Here is a 19,389-nt window from a genome sequence, read left to right on the forward strand (position 1 = left end):
ATCTTTATGTTAAACCTTGATTCACCTAGTGGTTTCGTATTTGCCTTATGTGTATCTCCTTGTCTAATTGTTGCCACGGGAGAAAACTGGACACCCACTGGTGTGCCTGTTTGTAGTCACACACACTTAGTCTGTGTTCCCACATGAATGAGAGCGCTGTGACCCGTCTATTTGATTAGGTATATTCTTGTCAGTATAATATTGCTTCAAAGGTTAATTTACGAAACACAATTTGATGCTTTTAATTAATAGCCTGCCATGGTGCGAAGTTCAGTGGTGTGACCTGATGGTCAAGACCTACAGTTTACGAACTGTTAATCCCCCATTAGCCCATCTACACACGTGACCTGTTGATCCATCAGCTTGATTGCAAGCAGAGAGCTAAATGGTCCTAAAAGTTTATATAACTTCCAAAAAATTTCTAGGAGAAGTTGATACTTGGATGAAAAAGAGAGCAGAAAACATTTTCATTGATTTCCAAGGCGTTTTTCTTTTCTTTTTTTTTTCTTTTTTTAAAGATTTTATTTATTTATTCGACAGAGAGATAGACAGCCAGCGAGAGAGGGAACACAAGCAGGGGGAGTGGGAGAGGAAGAAGCAGGCTCATAGCGGAAGAGCCTGATGTGGGGCTCGATCCCATAACGCCAGGATCACGCCCTGAGCCGAAGGCAGACGCTTAACCGCTGTGCCACCCAGGTGCCCCTCAAGGCGTTTTTCTGCCTCCCACCGCAGAGCAGGCAGACGATCATGGGAATGGCACGTGCTGTCTCCATCACTCCCCTGACAACCCTGGTGAAGTGACTCGACTCTTTTTCTCTTGTGATTCTTAAAAAAGGAGGGTGGATCAAAAATGATTTCTGCAGATCTTGGGAATGCATGATACCAAGCCTAAGTTTTAACTGGGCTTCATTTACTAAGTGCTGCATTACCTCATCCTTCAGTTTTAACTATGGATTTTCTATAAATCTTCATATGGCCAAACATGATAAACTGCTCAACATATCACAGAACAAGGCAGTGCTTATTAGCACTTGAGAAGTTATTGATCGCTTGTCTTGATTAATCTTTTATGGGTCTCTCTAGTATTAATTCCAGAGGAAAAACCAGGGAACCTGCAGCAGAACTCATTCACAGTTTCTATTTCAATTATGAGGTTTTTGATGCCTTCAGCTATCAGTCTAATTAGGACTTTTCTAGCATAGATTGTTCTTGGTCTCTATCAACAATGAGCATTTTAAAATTAAAGTTATTTTCAAGACATGCCGATAAGATGAAAAGTGTGTCCAAACAGTGTGTTTCATACTTCAGGGTAAAAAGGAATTTTTTATTTATGTTTTAAAATAAAATTTACTTCACTTGGTTATATAAATTTTAAAAATGTATATACGGTTTTTTTTTTTTTTTTTTTTTTTTGTGAGCGGGTTGTTTTTAACCTGGCAAATCAGGAGTTTTATAAAGGAACTATTTTTCTTACTTTGATGCTGACTTTCACTCCTGGTTGTGCTTGCTGTCTAAACTAGAAATAGGTTACGTGGTGGAATTATATCACGGGTGAAGCGATTTTCCTATCTTTAGAAGTGGCCTTGAATGGAGCAGTGGAGGCTACAGAAGGCTTAGTAGAGAAGGGGTGAGCGGTGCAAGGGCAGCTCCCTGGTTTGGGGCAGGGCAATGTGCGATGTGGTCTTCCAGCTCCATCTGCTCCATCTCCTTCAGACTGGAGGAAGAGTAGGGGCAGCTGGTGCCCCCACATTTCTCTTTCACCTCTGCCTTTGGGATGGATGGCTGACCTCACAGGAGGTAGGCAGGGTGCTAGCCCAAAGACGTTAGCCATTCAACCCCAGTGTCATTGCTCAGAGCAAAGTGTTCTTTACGTTTCTTAATAAAGTGCCAAGACTTCTGTGGGTGGGGCTGTACGTCAAGTTGCTGATGGGTGCCCAGCACTGAATCTGCACATCTCGGCTCTCCATACATGCTTATTTAATTCAACTGAACCAACCCCAGAGTTAGCTAATTAATTAGGTAACAACTTTGACGGGGATACCTTTGGGTGGAGGTTAATACAGAATTGAAGGAACCAGAGGGACAGTTTATGAAGAAGTGTCCACGGACACCACTGATGGAACTTGAAAATGTGCTAGGGTCTCCCTGGCTCTAATTACTGTCTTGGATATAAGATATAAGAAATGATATGAATTAATGTCAACAAACTCTTATGTAGCAGATACTCAGAGTAAGTGTCAAAATTCTGCTTATTACTCTTGTTTCTGGCTTCCATTAAACCACATATGCTTAAGAAGGGTCATTTTTTTTTTTTTAAAGCAGGCTCCACACCCAGCATGGAACCCAACACAGGGCTTGAACTCATGACCCTGAGATCAATACCTAAGCTGAGATCAAGTTGGGAACTTAACCTACTGAGCCACCAGGCTCCCAAGAAGGGTCACTTATTTTTTTACTTAAAAACTTTTTAAATTATTAATTTTTTTGAGAGTGAGGGGGTGAGGAGCGGAGGGAAAGAGAGAATCTTAGCAGCCTCCATGCCCAGTGTGAGCCCAACGTGGCGCTCAATCTCATGACCTTGAGATCATGACCTGAACTGAAACTAAGAGTTGGATGCTTAGCCAACTGAGCCATCCAGGTGCCCCAAGAAGGGTTGTTTTTAAGGGAAGTTTTAGGTAATCATATTTGCCAACTGTGTAATGTGTGTCTGAAACACCTGTCTCTATGTTGCTGTGTTGCCCATGAGGGCAAGATGAAAATGCATAAGCTCCCTTACCCTGAGGAGCAGTGAGCAGGTTCGACATATGGATCTCATGTTGGATAGGCAAGCCACTGTGCGTCATCCCAATTTAGTTCTAAAGATATGTGCTTATGATTTCAGCTCAGCTAAGTTTTGTTGGTCTTCTTTAAGTTACACATTTTGGGGACTGGCATGTCATGTTCAAATGAATGTTCTGATTAATCACAGAGTTGGTCAGCAAAGATCACTGATTTTTAACTTTCATCTGAGGTCAGAAAGGTCTGGATTTGGAAACTAGTTCCATCATTTACCAGCTTTTTGAACCTGGGCAAATTACTTAATCTCCTTTATTCATCATTCTAATCTGTACCTCAGAGTGTTCTTGCAAGGATTAAATTAGGTGACATGTTCCCCAACACAAGGAGATGCTTGGAAAATGGTAGCTGTTATTTAATGACCTGAAGTTTTAGTGAAAGCTTTGGTATGATGCAATAAAAATAATTGAATCCTTCAGTAATGACTGATGTCGGACTAGCTAATATCTATGTGCCAGGAATTGGGACAGTAAAGATGAAAAAGCTCCCACACTCTGGGAGCCCACAGCCTCCAGGTAAATCTTTTCTTGAGTGCTGATTTCCCGGCGAATTCTCTTTATTTGGGATTAGAAGTGTAGAATATGAAGCCAAGGGCTGGCTCCAGAACGGCCAACTGGAAGAGTATAATTTTGAAATTTCTGTTCTCAGTCAAATGCTGTATCTTTTTCTGATAAAGGTGAAGGCTGGGGAATTTGTGGGGGGTGACATATGTGTGGTGTTGAGGTATGGGATGATAGGGGAAGCTGAACCAGAAAAGGCACAGGGTGTGACATCTTAAGAGTGTGTTTCTAGGACAATGAGTAGGTTTGCCAATTAAGAAGTAAACAAGTCCGCCAAGTATTGGCTCAAAGGATTAACTGGGACAATAAGCTGAAAGAGTAGAGTGTCAGTGTCTTGAGTTATATCAACGATGCATTGGAGCCACTCAGAAGCAAGCAAGCCATATTGCTAGAATCACATAGAACATAGCAAACGTTCTGCAGTCTGTGCCGATAGATTGTCTTGTTTGGTCTGGGGGTTCAGGTAGAGGAGACTCCCTCCCCACTTCCCCACTTCCCCACTTCCCCCACTTCCTCCTTCTTTCCTTCCTTCTGCAGGAGAGTAAAACTTTATTCCTCAACCCTCCTACAGTCCCTGGCTGGGTCTGACAGTCAAACTGACAAAGACAGACGAGCAGGACAAAAGCACACAGATATATTCAGTACAAGGTGCACATGTCATGGGAACATAAGAAAATGAAGACCCAAAGAAACAGACCCCAGTATTTTATGCTGGATTTGATGCAGGGTGGACAGTGGTGGGGAACACGGTAGGTTAAGGAGCGTGTAGGAAGGGCGGTACGTGGGGAGACTGAGGGATTCTGCTCTGCGTTGCTCTGTCTGGGAGATATGGGCTCTCCCTTCCTCCGGGTCCAGGGAGGGCACCTGTCTCATGAGGGTCTTGTGACCTGCCTCAGGAAGAAGGGGTCGTCAGCGAGACCTTCTTGCTCAGGCATGGTCTCTAACTCCTTTACCTTGAAATATTTCTATGTCCAGGCACCATATTTGGGGGAAATGTGTCCTGAACCCCATCATTTCCTTACTTCTGTATAAGCCAGACCGACTGCCCACTATGACTAGCCAAATTCTCGTATAGCTCATAGTGTAATGGAAGACAAATATAGATTTACAGTGGTTTCCTCTTGTCCCTTGGGAATGCGTCCCAAGACCCCCAGCGGATGCCTGAAACTGCAGATCGTACCAAACCCTATATACACTACATTTTTTCCTATATACACATATGTATGATAAAGTTCAATTTATAAATCAGTCACGGTAAAGAGATTAACAACAAATAATAAAATAGGACAATTATAATGATATATTGTAATAAAAGTTATATGACTCTGGTCTCTTTCAAAATATCTTACCGTCCTGCACTCACCCTTCTTGTGATGACGTGAGATGACAAGATGCCTCCGTGACGAGATGAAGGGAGGTGAGTGACTCAGGCATGTGACGATGCGTCAGGGGAGGACCGTCTGCTCCCGCATGGCAGAGAGCGGGGTGGCAGATGAGGGACCGCTGACCGTGTATGTGCTTTTAGTGACCGCTGCAGACATGAAGACGCGTCACGGGAGTGAGCAGCACCTACTTATGTCAGCCACTCAGGAGCGATCTTCCTGAAGGTCGCCTTCCTTATGTGCTGACGCCCACAGGACAGGGACATCAGCCAGAAGGGAGGTCGTTCTCTCGTGCATATAGCAGCTTACTCTTGCCCTGAAGCTCAGCATCTCATTCTCGTGCCCACATTTTGTTCCTGTTTGCTGTCCAAAGAGCCTTCTTTCTATGGACTTCCCAATTAAATCCTGCCCGTAGGAACATGGGTTGTAGGATTAACCCTAAAATCCTCATCTTTAAAGGCTAAGTATATCCTGGCTTCTCTCAGTGGCTGTTTGTGACTTGAATATTATCATCTTATCCCCGTCATTCTTAAATCCACTTCTATTTCCTGCTTCCATTACCCTCTGCGGTAATGAGTTTAATCAATGGGTTGCCTGTTAGGGTTCTGGGACTCATTTGAAGGGCGGTGGCACTCTGCGTGGGCCTGGCCACCTGATGGTAACTGGGGAGGGAAGAGGCAGACCTAAAGAATGCAGTGTTAACACACAGGGTGTGTGCCTCCCTTTCGCGTAGCACCGACGGCTGTGCGGTACGAGTTTCTGTGACAAACAGGTGTTTTGATCAACCTCGCCGGCCACTTCCTCCTTCCCAGTCCTGAGCAGTCATCATGAAAGCCTCTTGGAATTACTAAATTCATGAGGCCTGTCCCATGATTTTACAAATGTGAGTGATGGAAACAAAATTATCATTATTTATTTACTCCTGTTGAACATGAGGGGACATGAGAGCGCGAGAGGATGGCAGGGGCTCCCTGCCCGTGACCTCACTGTGTAAGGATGGCTAAGATACATAGAGGCTTGTGATCACAGAGAAAAAAGAAAAATAAGTCTCTCCATCTTTTAATAGATACTAGCATAAATCACTACCTCAAAATGTATTTTTTCTTAAGTGCTTTAGGGAGAAATTTAGGGAAAACTACTGAAATGGACACATTTTGGTGGTATTTGCTTGATTCTTGAGCCAGCCCTCTTCCTCTGAGATTCTGACCTGCTTTGCCTAAAAAACGCATCTATTTGATGTGGCCTGGCCACCCATGACCCCAGGGTGGGACTGGGGTGGACACTGACCTGCGCTTGGCCTGTCAGATCCTGTAAGAGATTTGAAGTTGGAGCCAAACGTGAGCTCTTGTGTGCTTCTGTCTGTAAGTGGAGGAGGGTCTCGAGCTCTAGAATGGTTGAGCGAAGGGGTCAAAGGACGAATGGAGAGGGATGCAGTGAGGAGGGACTCTGAATCCTGCAGGGCATGTGGGCCCGCTGTCCTGCGTGTCTGCCAGGGTGGCCGACCTTGTGTTAGGAGGCCTCAGGGGCTTGCTGTGAGCACGCGCTGCAGAGAAGCATGTCATTTGGAGGGAAAGTGCTCTTTGCATAAGAGAGAACTCGGGCTGGAATCGAGGGTGCTACCTGTGGGTGCATTACACTCTTTTCACCTGAAAGGCGGCTCGTAATTCCTACATGCTTTGCTTGGGTTTAATGTTTTCCTGTCTTCTAATGGACAGTAATTGAAATGGATTTATTATCTAAATTATTCCTTAGTTCAGGATATCACTTAGAAAAATGGGACCATAAAATGAGGTATTCGTGGTGAAAAGCCATCCGCAAAGCCTGTGAGGGTTACGGCAACATTCCTCCTGCCTGAATCTTCCCTGTGGAATACAAAGTAGTTTTTCAAATTTTGGATTATTTTATTATAAATTGGATTTAATATCTTTCTTTACCCAATTTAGAAAAAATTGTCAGGAGAAAATATTTATGATTTTACAGGCAATTTAAGTCTTAGGTACTTTTACAAGAGAATAAATCCGTAGGAGCATCGGCCTGGACAATAGGGACATAGGTCCTGGGATTCTTTCCTATCGGATCCACGTGGATCCCCTCTTGGTTCGGGGCAGTAGAGCCCACTGAGGCCTGGAGCCACACCTCCTGGGTCACAGCTGCTGCAGGAGGGGCTCCGGGCCAGGACAGCCGTGCTGCTCCCTCCCACAGCTGTGGGGCACTGGGAACCCTCCCTCCCTCCCTCCGCTCCCATGCCTATGGGGAGATGCCCGGGACACTGCTCACACTGAGGCTTCCTCTGAAGCACAGGTTACTCTTCTCCTGGGTGAATGCCTGCAGGGTGTGTATTCCACAGGTCGCAGATCCCGGGGACCTAAATGTTCAATGATGGGCTCACTCCTTTCTAGGAGCCTGCTGTATAGGAGACAGACATGAAAGAAGACATTGTAAAATAATTGCTGTAGAGAAGATAAGTCGCCAGTGCAGCAGAGACGGCAGGGACGAGAGGCTCCCCGCTGCCTGGAGCGTGGGGTTGGCCATGACGAAGAGGAGGTAAATCACCAAACCCTGCAAGCTGGGCGAGCTTACGAGGGGAGCCAGGGGTGTGGAGGCACACTTATGAATAAGGCACACACACGCATGTGCACACACATGTGCACACACATGCACATGCACACACAAGAATGCAGCGCACACACGAACACACGTGCACACACACATGCACACACACGCACACATGTGCACACACAGTGCGGGGGTGGGGGTATACGTCCTTGAGAATTGCTCCAAAGTGCAGTGTGACAAAGACAGGGCTGGCTGGGGAGCTGGGCTGCGCCAGGCAATACCATCTTTTGTGCCCGGTGAAGGAGTACAGATTTCATCTTGCAGAACCATGGAAATTCAGAATGTTTGTAGCCACGTGGCAGTAGTAAGGGGATTGCCAAGGCCAGTCCAGCTGGCTGGACTGGGATGGCGTCATGATTTCCTGGGGTTTGGGATTGAACCTTTGAGCTTTGCAAATCCTAGGACAAATTTATCCTAAATAAATTCATGAGATACATGCATAAAACCAGAATGCTGCTTTACGAATTTCTGATGTGAAAGAATAGTCAGAGGTCGATGAGGACTAGCAATGTGTACATGGAGAGCGTGTTGCTCATGTGGCAGCAGACCTGCTGGTCGTAGTCCCAGGGCTGGTGAGCACAGCCGCCAACAGCGCAAGTAGGTGAGTTGTATCTTTGGGGGATCACATGCCTCCAACAGAGACCATCAGATCCCTGGGATGAGGACACCAGAAGTCCATTTCCTAGAACCCAGCACCCACCTTAAGGGTACCTTTCTAGAAGGTCTGGAGTTCTTGAGGCTTTCTCTGCCCTGGATTGAGCCAAATGGTGTCTCCTAAATTTTACATAAATTTCATAGTCAGCCAAACTTGTAGATTGCCGTTTTTCCTTTACAGTGCTAGTATGTTCCATAAAGTTAGAGTCAGACTCATTTAGTTGGGGCGGCACCTTCTCTCCTTCAGATAACCTGAGTCCCTTGACACCATCTGGCTGTTGTAGACCAAACAGTAAAGGATGACAGGAGCACCATTTTCCATTATTCCGAAGGGCAGCCCTCCCAGCAGGCACCAGGGTGAGACGGGTCCCGCTGATGCCTGTGGCTGGGTCTTCATTTCATTGGCTACAGTTCTTCATGGGGAAGCCAGGCCTGTGTGTGGGAATGATGCGAGGCCCTGCCGCATCCCTGTCGTCTTGTGGGACACACCTGCTCCCCACTCAGACCCGCCACCCAGTGCGTTAGAAGCCGGCCTGCTCTTGCTGCCCTCCCCTGCCCAAGACTTGTACCACAAGCGGGTCTTCACTGGCTCTTTGCCCCCAAGAGAGAATCTAATTATTTTGACAATTTATCTCATTTAAGGACCCAAATTTAAAAACTATAAAAGTGTTAAAATCCAACATACTTCTCTACCCAAGTCATGCTGAATCTATAGTTAACCTGTTTATATTTTAACCAAAAACTTTCTGGATGGATCCTACACATATATGGTATCACTTTTGTTTTTCTTTTTCAAGGAGGAAAAAGTCAGATTTTACAGGAACTGTCTTACTATCCTGGCTGGTACCTTAACTTTATTGTGAAGTTTAGATGATCCTAAACAGAGCTTGAATGATCAATGAAACCGTTGCCGTAGACTGCACTGAGGAATTCTGGAACGTGTTTATGAAAAACCAGTACCCTTCACTTCTTTTGCTTTTTCACAGAAACATTCACAGAAAACTTTTCCTTGCGTCAACTCTAACATGGGCTGATTCCTCAGTAGCTGTGATGTCACAGCTCATTCATCGGGCAACAGGCCAGTAGCCTGCAGGAGGTCAGATTTGGTGGGCATGCCCGTGTCCCTGGTGTTTTTATCACCATGGTCACAGACCGTGGTCTTCTGAATTTCACATGCTTTACAGCTTCCAAGGGGCTCACAGCGGCCCATGCTCAGAGTGATCATCACTGGGGCAGCTTGGGAGGGGAGGGGGCCTGAGATACCTGTGCATGGCCTAGTGACGGTTGCTCATGGTCACATCCGTCACATCTTCATCACAGGGTTGTGGTGAAGGTCAAGTGATGGATCGAAGAGCTGTACTGGTCAGCGTTCTCCAGAGAAACAACCAACAGCATGTGAATATCTGTGTATTCACACACACACGCACACACACACACACACGCGTGCGCACACACCCACACCCACACCCACACACACACACACACACACAATGGGGTTTGGGGGGAGAGCAAAGTCGATTGGTTCTGTTCCAAGACCTTCTACCATATTACCCATCATTTCTAACACCAGTGATGGAGCCTTTAGTTTTAGAACTAGGAACGTCTTATATGTCAGGTCCAACGACTTTGTTTGACAGGTGGGCAAACTGAGGCCCAGAGTGCTGAGCGGACTCATGCAGTGAGTTGGAGCAGGAACAGGATGTGCCTGGGTCTACATACGGTGTTGGAACACTGGAGCTGATCTCTGTCATGAGCTGTGAGACCACTGCCTATTGACTCCATCCACACAAAATAAGGACCAAGGAAGCTTCTAGAAGCGTAAGGGCCATACAAGAAATGACTAGGCTTCAAGTCTGTCTACTCTACATACTGGCACTTTCGGCCCTTTAGGATAGCAATAGGTAGAAAGAGAGAGAGAGAGGTACATGTACGTTTTTCTGTGTATTTGTTTTTTAAGATAGTTAGATTTGTTTTTTAAAATTTGTAACAACTCCTGTTTCTACAAACAGTGAATGGGATACCCTTTTCCCAAATGTTTGCCATCCTAACTTGCAATTCCTTGATTTAGCATTTTAGACATTGTGTTTTCTGATTTCCTCATATGACTGAAGAATATTTAACTATTTTATATCACCCATACCTTCTCCTTCAATATGATTATATTACTATTTTCACTGTAATCAATAAGTAACATTTTTTTGGCATGAAGATATTTTACATTTTCATTTCGACTAGTATTTATGGTTTCTTGCTTTGATATCAGTCTTAGAAAACCTTTCTTTCCTTGTAGATTACAGAAATAGTCATCTAATTATTTCTGCTTATGCTCTTATTTCCCTTCCTTTCATCTGTAGTCTACCTGTAATTTATTTTAATGTAAGATCTGAGATATAGGTTGGACATAATTTTTTTCTAAATAGCAATATAGTTGTTCTAAGAACTGTTTCTTACTAGGTCATTTTTACTACAGTGATTTAAAATGCCTCCTTTATTTTATATTTAATTTCCACATATGCTAGGATCTATTTTTGGACTCCATTTTGTTCTGTTTATGCATATAATTATTTCTTCCACCTGTTCTAGACCATCGTGATTACTGTTTATATGTTTTATTATCTGGTAGTACAAGTTTTCCTAGTTCTGTCCATAGATAGACTCCTATTTGAGTCCTCATCAATTGTGAAATACAATTTTCAAATTTCTAAACTAATCTCATGAAGATTCAGATGGAAATTAGGTTATTAATTTAGGGAGAACTGAGATTTTACAATGCTGAATTTTTCCATTCAGGAAAAAAAATATGTATTCTCTTACTTAAGTCTCTCTTATATCCTGAGTGGTGTATACTATTTATTGTGTAATGGAATGCCTCATTTGGGACGTGGGGGTTTCACCAGGGCTTGAATGTACGTGTGTGTGTGTGTGTGTGTGTGTGTGTGTGTGTTGTGTCTGGTCCACGTGTGTGTCTGTGCAGCTCTGTGTTTGGTGCATGTGTATGTGGTATGTGTGGTGTGTGTATGTGTGTGTCTGGTCCACGTGTGTGTGTGTGCAGCTCTGTGTTTGGTGCATGTGTATGTGGTATGTGCGGTGTGTGTATGTGTGTGTATATGGTGTGTGGTGTGTGTAGACAAAAGATACTGCTCGTTGCTTTTCTTTATGAGCATGTAGGAAATTACCTTAGAGGAAATCCTGTTTGTTCTATAAATTGCTGTCTCTTAATTATACCCCTGCCTTGGCAAAATTACATATCAGAGTGAAGGAATGACATAGTTTGGCACATTAATTCAGCTTTTTCTCTTGGAAGGCAGAGTTTGGGAGGGGTACACTGTTTGTAGAGGGGGTCCAAGGTCTTCTGGGAGGAAGCCAATACCTTGACCTTTTCTTTCCTGGATCTGGACCTAGGGACACCTGCCAGGGTTCAACAGGCTGGCCTGGAAGTAGACGAAGGGCCAGGAGTTAAGTCCCTGATGTCACTTGGTCCTGCTGACAGGAAGAGGTGAGAATGGCCGACAGCCTGGCGGTGGTCTGGGAGGAGGATACAGAAGTGCGGTGGTGAGTCTGTGAGGACACGTACACCATAACCTGGTCGGCCCGGCCCAGCTCCTCAGGCAAACCTGCCCCCCCTGGGAAGGGCCAGGGTTTGTGGGGTCACGGGACTGGCCCCGTAGTGCTCTGAGTTGGCTCTGTCAGCCTCTACGTGTCCTTCCTGTGTCTGGAGAGGTCAGAGTTCGAGCTGCCTTGCTCGGACACTCGTACAACGAGGTGTGGCTGTGTGGCTAAGGTGCACAATGACAGATGCGCACAAGTCGGAAGGCCCCTGCCCCGGACCCTCTCCTCACCTGCCTACTGGTAGCCTTGGACCCAGAGGTTGTCACACGTTGAACATGGCAGGGCTGACTGGCCAGCCCGGGGCCTTTGCCATCCAGCCACTGACGGCGTCTGGAGTGTGACACGAGAGAGAACAAACTGCTGTCTTATTGATCCCACTGTGTTTCCGGGTCTTGGTCGGTCACCTCATCTGCAGTCTGAGCCTGCACGTGGGGTGGTGCGCGTTGGCTTAGCGGCCGGGTGACCGGTGGGGAAAAATAGACATTGTCGGCAGACCCATGGGGAACTCGGTAGGCCGTGACCGGACGTTTGGCACAAGAGCTGCTGGCGATAGGCACATGGAAGGCAGGCTGTGGGCTCGCAGAGCCTGCACCTGCAGGGGAAGTGGGCTGAGGAAGAAGAGTGGTCTTGGTGCACGTTGGGCCTTTACTCCCAGCCTAACACCGGGGAGCGGCAGGGCTCGGGGAAGAGCCCTCTGACGTCATCCCCAAAAGATGGGGCGAGAGGCTCCCTGGGCCTTCAGCGCGGTGATTTGAGGCTCTCACACCGAGAAGAGGGAATGACTTACTTGCTCACAACTTGATTTGTCAACTTTAAAAAAATGTAATGTGGTTTTTCATGTTCTGTTGGTTTTATGAATTCTAAACATCTCTGTGGCTGTGGTTGCTTTTTATGCCGTCTTCTTGGGCTTCAAGCTTTTGACCACGAGCGTGGTGTTTGTTGAGCACCCCCACAATGGATCCTGCTTGGAATTTGCAGGAATTCCCAACTCTGTGGCTTGATGACGTCTTCCATTAGTTTTAGGAAAGTGCGTCATCATCTGTTGACACAGTGTGTTTTCCATGCTGTGTGGCCCTTGTCCCTCTGGAGCCCTGTGTCCCGCGTCCCCTGCCCTTCCCTGTTCTCTTTCTGCTCTCTCTTGGCTGCCGTCTGGATGCTGTCTACACACCTGCCTTCCACGTCACAAGTGTTGCTTTCCACTGAGTATCATCTACTGTAAGCTGCTCCTATGAATTTGTAATTCCAAAATACTGTATTTTTCAGCTCTAAAATTTCCATTGGTTCTTCTTAATAGATTTCCGTTCCTGATGAGAATATCCTTTCTGTCATCATTTTCCCCATCATTTCCTTGTATATATTCGTAACTGTTTTAAGTTGTTTATCTGATAATTTTAATCTTTCCTTCGGATATGGGTCTATTTCTGTTGGCTTGTTTTTCCTTGACTTTTGGTGAAATGGCTCTGTCTCTTTCCCTGCAAGGTGTCCCTCCCCCTTAATGCTGCACATTGCGTGTGAATAAGAGGAAAGCCTCTGATGGGATCTTCTCCCAGGCAGGGTCTACCCCTTCTTCTCTGGGTTCACATGAATGTGATGGCTTCTGTTGGCCGTGGGCTGGACTCCCTCAGGCCTGGGCTGCAAATCTCCTATCTGCCTGTCCTCCCACATGTTTCTGCTGAAAGCCAGCGGTGAAGCCCCGGGCCCTCTCCCCTGCCCATCCTTGCCTCTAGTCCCCTATTTCTTAGCAACCACCTGCAAATTCATTACTGCATCCTGGATCTTCCTGCCTTCACAGCATCGTGCCCCGGCGTGTGTGCGGAGGAGAGAACTGGCAGCCTGCAGCGACCAGCAGTCTTCCCTTCTTGCCGGGGCCCTAGTCTTTCACACCTCCAGTTGACTCCTCCACCCCTGCAGAACTGCTGAAGCCCTAGCGGCTTTCTCTGCCCTTCAGGGTTGCCTGTGGGCGGCCCTTTGTTTAGGTCCACGGCCTTGCCCCCCCCCTTGCACCAGAATCAGCAAATGCCTTGAAGGGAAAAGCTGCAGGATGTTGGCTCACCTTCCATGTGATTTCCCCTTCCTCACCATCTTGTTCCCCGAGTCCCTGTTGCCCCAGTTGCTCTCCAAGGCTTTCTTTTCTTTTTTCTTTTTAATATAATAATATTTTTTATTATATTATGTTAGTCACCATACAGTACATCCCTAGTTTTTTATGTAAAGTTCCATGATTCATTACTCATGTATAACACCCAGTGCACAAGGCTTTCAAACAGAATTTCTTCTTGGCACTTCCCCCCTCCCCACCCCCAGATGTTCTGTTTATTCTTGGCAGGAACAGTGGTTTGCCACAAGCTACTTTACCATAGATAGAGGGGAAGCCTGCTGTGGGTTCTGATGATCCCTTTTGGAGGGGGGATGGGAATCAGGTTAGGAAAGCTTCTATTTTGTGTATCATTTGAACAGCATGAATGATTGCCAATTTTATAAAATGAGTTTTCTGAATCCATTGAGGAGATCACACAGCTTTTGCTCTTTAATCTGTTAATTTGATGGGTTACCTGATTAGATAATCTCATGCTGAACCATTTTACATTCTTAAGTGAAATCCCATTTTGTCGTGATAGCTTATCTCTATACACTGTTGATTCGCTAATATTTTATTTGGAATTTTTGCATTTATGATCAAAAGGATGAGTGGTGTGTGACGGCTCTAGTGAGGTCATTCTCTGGCTTCGTTATGCATGTTTTGCTGGCCGTATGAATGAGTCAGACACCTGCTTGGGTCTTGGTCTGTGTGAGCTTTTGCTACTCCCTGCCTGGGACACTGGATCGTTGCTGGTGTGTCTCTTTCCAGACCTGACTTCCAGCAAGCCTGAAACTCTAGTCCTGCTCCCAGTGTTACACTGGTGTGCTGCCTCTGGTTCATAGAGCCGTTTATCTCATTTTGAGCTTGCAAGTGTCTTTTTTGTTTCTTTTGTTGTTTTGATTTCTGTCTGGTAGATTCTATCCATCATGTTAAGTGCATGGGGCTGAGAGGGTTCGTCAAAAACTGACTCTATTATGACATCTTGACTAGATGCTAGAAGACATTTACTGATTGTTGGATGTTTGCAACTTTTTATTTGGGAGATTTTCAACACAGATGGAAGTTTTAAGACTTCTATAAGGGACACTGACATAAAGGGACACCTTCCTGAAATAGTAGAAAGTGGATTTCAGGCTTTATGTAACTTAAATATATCCAAGAGGGACTTTGAGAGCTTTGAAATAACCCACCTTTGAGGGATCACAGATAGCATTTTGCAGCTCCCCCACTTCTTTCTGATCATTCTTATCTCCGACTGTTTTCTAACTGCTCACAGGTGGCGATCATAGCAAAGGGGACATTCCTAAAATCACAGCGAGGTCACTAGTCCCTCTGATTCCAGCCACTGTATGTCTTGTAGACAACACATTAGTGCCATGTTTCTGTTTCCTTCTCCAGAGACTTTGAATTTTAATTAATTAATTAATTTATTTATTTATTCATTCTCTTCAGCTAACAAATAAATATTTCAAATTTTTGAAATGTTTTACTGATGTGTTTTCTTAGGCCCGTGTACTCCGACCTTAGTAGACATTTCACGTCCACTCATGAAATGTGTTGGATATAGAATCACGCGAACATGTAATTCACAAAAATACGATCAGATAAAAATGTTGGGAAGGGAAAGATTACTTTAGTACCAACATATTAGAAATAATTTTTCATTCAGATTATTGACCGATGTATTTTCAAGTTTCTCACATTTAGGTTTTTATTCTAAAGTTATTTGTAAAAGGAAAACTAAATCTTTTGATTCAGGTTACGTATCTATCTGCTTTATTATTCATTTGCATTTTGAATATATGTTTTGGAAGAGCAGTTGAGTGAAACTTGTATTTATATAGTGTGTATTTTCTAGTATTCTGTGTAATGAGAAGGAAGCATCTTTGACTTTTGCCTGCACAGTGACCGTCTGCAGACCTAGGCTCACAGGTGCTAGGAGCTTGCTGAACCAATCAATAACCCCGGTCCAACCTCAAGTCTTGTTCAGAGGTAGTCAGAACAAATACTTATTCACTTAAATTACACAAGTGGGTTCCCGTAGCTGGGCTAGAGTGTCCGCTGTGTAAGGTGAATGAAAATGTGGATTGGGATTACTCTTTTTCAGTTAATTTTCTTCTTCTGTGTTGGCATGATAGACTGTGTTCTTGCCCTGTGTCTTCACTCCTCTCTAACACGTGGTTCATCATGTGAATTTGTACTTCCTGCACTAAAAGGCTGATGTGCCTCCCTGCCCTTGACTTTGGGTTCATGTGACTTGCTTTGGCCAGTAGGCAAGGCAGATATGATGGTGTGCAGTTATAAGCCAGCATTCGGAGACCTGTGTGTTTTGCTCACTGTCTTGCACCTGTCTTTGCTGTGGGAGCTCACCCAAGATGGCCTGCTATTCCCAGCAAGAAGAGCTGAGTTGCTCTAGCCAGACCCAATCTATATCAGCTGACCTCCTAGCTCACCTTCAGAGGTATGAGCCAAATACATGCTTCTTTTGCATTCCTGAAGTTTGTGGTTATTTGTTACGCAACATTATCATGTGTGTAGGTAACCATTACCTGTGTCAGCAGTCAAGGAAGTCTTGAGTCACACAAAATGTGGTACTTAACAATGACATATGCTTGCTTGCTTTCTTTCTTTCTTTCTTTCTGGACAATGTTTTTATAAAAATAATCCAAGAACTATAAATATGGAAGTGTTCCTGTGGTTGGCCTCAGGCTTAAAGCTTTTATTTTACAGATGAGGAAATAGCACAATGAGTTGATAATGGCCAGAGCGAGGGCTGGAAACCTGGCTTCTGGGCTGCTGGTCCTGTGCTCTTTCTGTTACATCCAGACATACTTAAATAATGAAAAAAGCTATAAGGCCCCACATTTGCATACTGTATATGCTAACTGAAAAGTTAGAACAGACTCCCCTGCTGGGGTTGGTCCATATACCAAGGCACGGGCAGCATTTTGTAAGTTTTAGTACTTAAATAGTATCAAATTGGCTCTGTGCTGATTCATTAGTCCCCAGATTTTCACTGAGAAATGGCAGGTCTGCAGGAACTCATGTGTTCATAGGCACAAGATGTCACTCTTGTGCTTACTGTGCAGATAACATTCTTGTTGAAATTTTAATGCCTTTAATGGTTTGCCTTTTTAGCCCAGAGTGAACTAATCAGACAGCCCGTGCTGGGACATAAATCATAGCATATTCCTAGGGAACTGCAGGTGAAATGAATCAAGGAATTTCTTTTTCAATCAACTCTTCAATCATCCCTTTTAGTCACGTAGAAAATATGGTCCATGCTGTATTTACAGTTTGATGGTAAGGAGATGCTTAACATCACTGTAGGAGATTAAAAATGACAAGTTATATGGTGAAGAGTGTGAAAAGGTGTTTACACTGACATGTAATATCTAGGTTGATCTACAACTCAATAATAGATACCATAAATCTAATAGCAGGCCCATGGGATTGAGCACCGGATAAGTTAACATGGTGGGTCATCGTGTTCACGTGGCCCATATCCCACGTGTAGGAAGATGATATTATTGACCAACCATTGGGCGGACGTGTGCGTGGGTAGGCTGCTAGCATACATGCCTTTTACTCCTCCCTCCACAGTTGGTATTGCAGAATTTTGTATGTATCGTGCCTGATATCCATTCACCCGTTTGGTCTCTGACTTCCAAAGAATTAAAACGTGTTTTTCTGATTTATGTAAAGATAAATAAACCAAAGAAAACAACATTTTTATTTTGCCTCTGGTCCCAAGCACATTCCAGTTCTTTCAAGAGAATTGTAGATAGAAAATATCTTTAGTTTTTATTTAAAAAATGAAACTTTTATGTGTTATGTGAAACATTCAGTGTAAAAACTTGACAGACACCAAGATTATTAAAATTACATGAAAAGTAAAAAATGAATTCATTCTGAGAAAAAGCTGAAGAGCTCTCTTACAAGCCTTGTGCTTTGGACTTGTAGGAGCTATACTTGCCCCATGTCTCTTCCAGACAAAACAAAACACCTGTGAAGCAAAATCAGCTTTACCTGTGCTTGTACACACACCTATACACACGCACACCCATCACATTCTCTAGTTTTCCACCATGTTACAGGCTGATCGTTTCAAACTGGGATGGAAATGGATTTATACCAGTCTATTCAAACTCTTTTGAACTCTGTTGCACCTGATACCAATAGGAAGTATTTATGACATAATGACCCAGGTTAGTAGTGGGATTCCTGGCTATCAACAGCTTTTTGCAATTTTTGTTTATATTCAGTAAGTATTTATTGAATGCCTGTCATAGTTACAGCAAAATGACAGCTGCTATGTAGAATATAAAAGAAGCATAAACCATGGCTACTGTTCCAAGAAGATTTTAAACTATTTGGAAAGGCAGATAGATACATATTATGCTAATTGAGACATGTTATAATCAACATAACTGGTTTAACCCATGTAAATAACAAAAATATTTTACCATGGAAAAATAATGACTATAAAAAACAGAATGGATTTTTGCTCATAGCATGTTGTAATATTTATAAATTCAATTTTAGAATAATACATAATGTAAGGGTTTCTGTGGCAGGGTAATTACTTTCACAGCATATCATTTTTATCCTTTAGAAGTTCTCCTCCACCCAAAAATATTATTTAAGATGACTAGAGTTGGTGAAATGACTGTAATGTCAGGGGCTGGCTTTCTGCATTCATCTCTCCGGCCTACCTCCATGTCAGGGGGATAGGAGAGCTCTGCCCAACACCCTTTCTGGCCTGGCACCACCACTGTAGGAGGAAGCACCCTCTGTGTTTCTGACTCTCTGCTTCATATAGCTACTGGAGTTTCAGGAAAGCCACTCTCAAATATTCAGTGGACAGAGGGTGTTTCCCAGTTCATTTCATAATCTGCTCCCACCTCTCTTCCTCATCTTTCTTACTATGATTTCTTCTCAAGTCTGGGAGTTGCAAGCTGGTCTTCAGTGTCTCACCTTGTCCCATGTGTGCTATTATTCATCTACATTTCTTTTTTTTTAAAGATTTTATTTATTTACTTGACAGAGAGAGCACAAGCAGGGGGAGCAGGGGAGGGAGAAGCAGGCTCCCCGCTGAGCAGGAAGCGTGACCTGGAACTCACTTCCAGGACCCTGGGATCATGACCTGAGCTGAAGGCAGATGCTTAACTGACTGAGCCACCCAGGTGCCCCTATTCATCTACATTTCTGAAACATTTGTGATATAATTTCCTAATTTCCTGCATTATACTTACTAGTGAAGCATTAGAGGAAATACTGTTAAAAACATGAAAAACAGTGAATGCTTAGTATTCTATTATTATTTAATGCTATTCTGATGCAAAGATGGCATGATAATAAGAGTACATTTTTAAAATAAAGGAAAAAATCACTCATTATTTTAAGTGTTAGAACAAAACTCTAAAAGGAAGCAGAATAAAAACAATTGGATTCAATGAGTAGAGTTGCTGGATACAAAATAAATACACAAATGGCACGGTTATTACTATATATGGCGATAACTTGTGGATGTATAATGAAAAGCAAATTCTGCTTCTAACAAATTTGTATACAATGTTTAAGAATACTGTTAGACATGTCTATCATTTCCTGACCAACTTCCTGTACTTCTAGAGATCATGCCTGTCTCATC

The sequence above is a fragment of the Ursus americanus genome, chromosome 3 (genome assembly GCF_024610735.1).
Source record: "Ursus americanus isolate L20-20 chromosome 3, mUrsAme1.1.p, whole genome shotgun sequence".
Taxonomy (NCBI): domain Eukaryota; kingdom Metazoa; phylum Chordata; class Mammalia; order Carnivora; family Ursidae; genus Ursus; species Ursus americanus.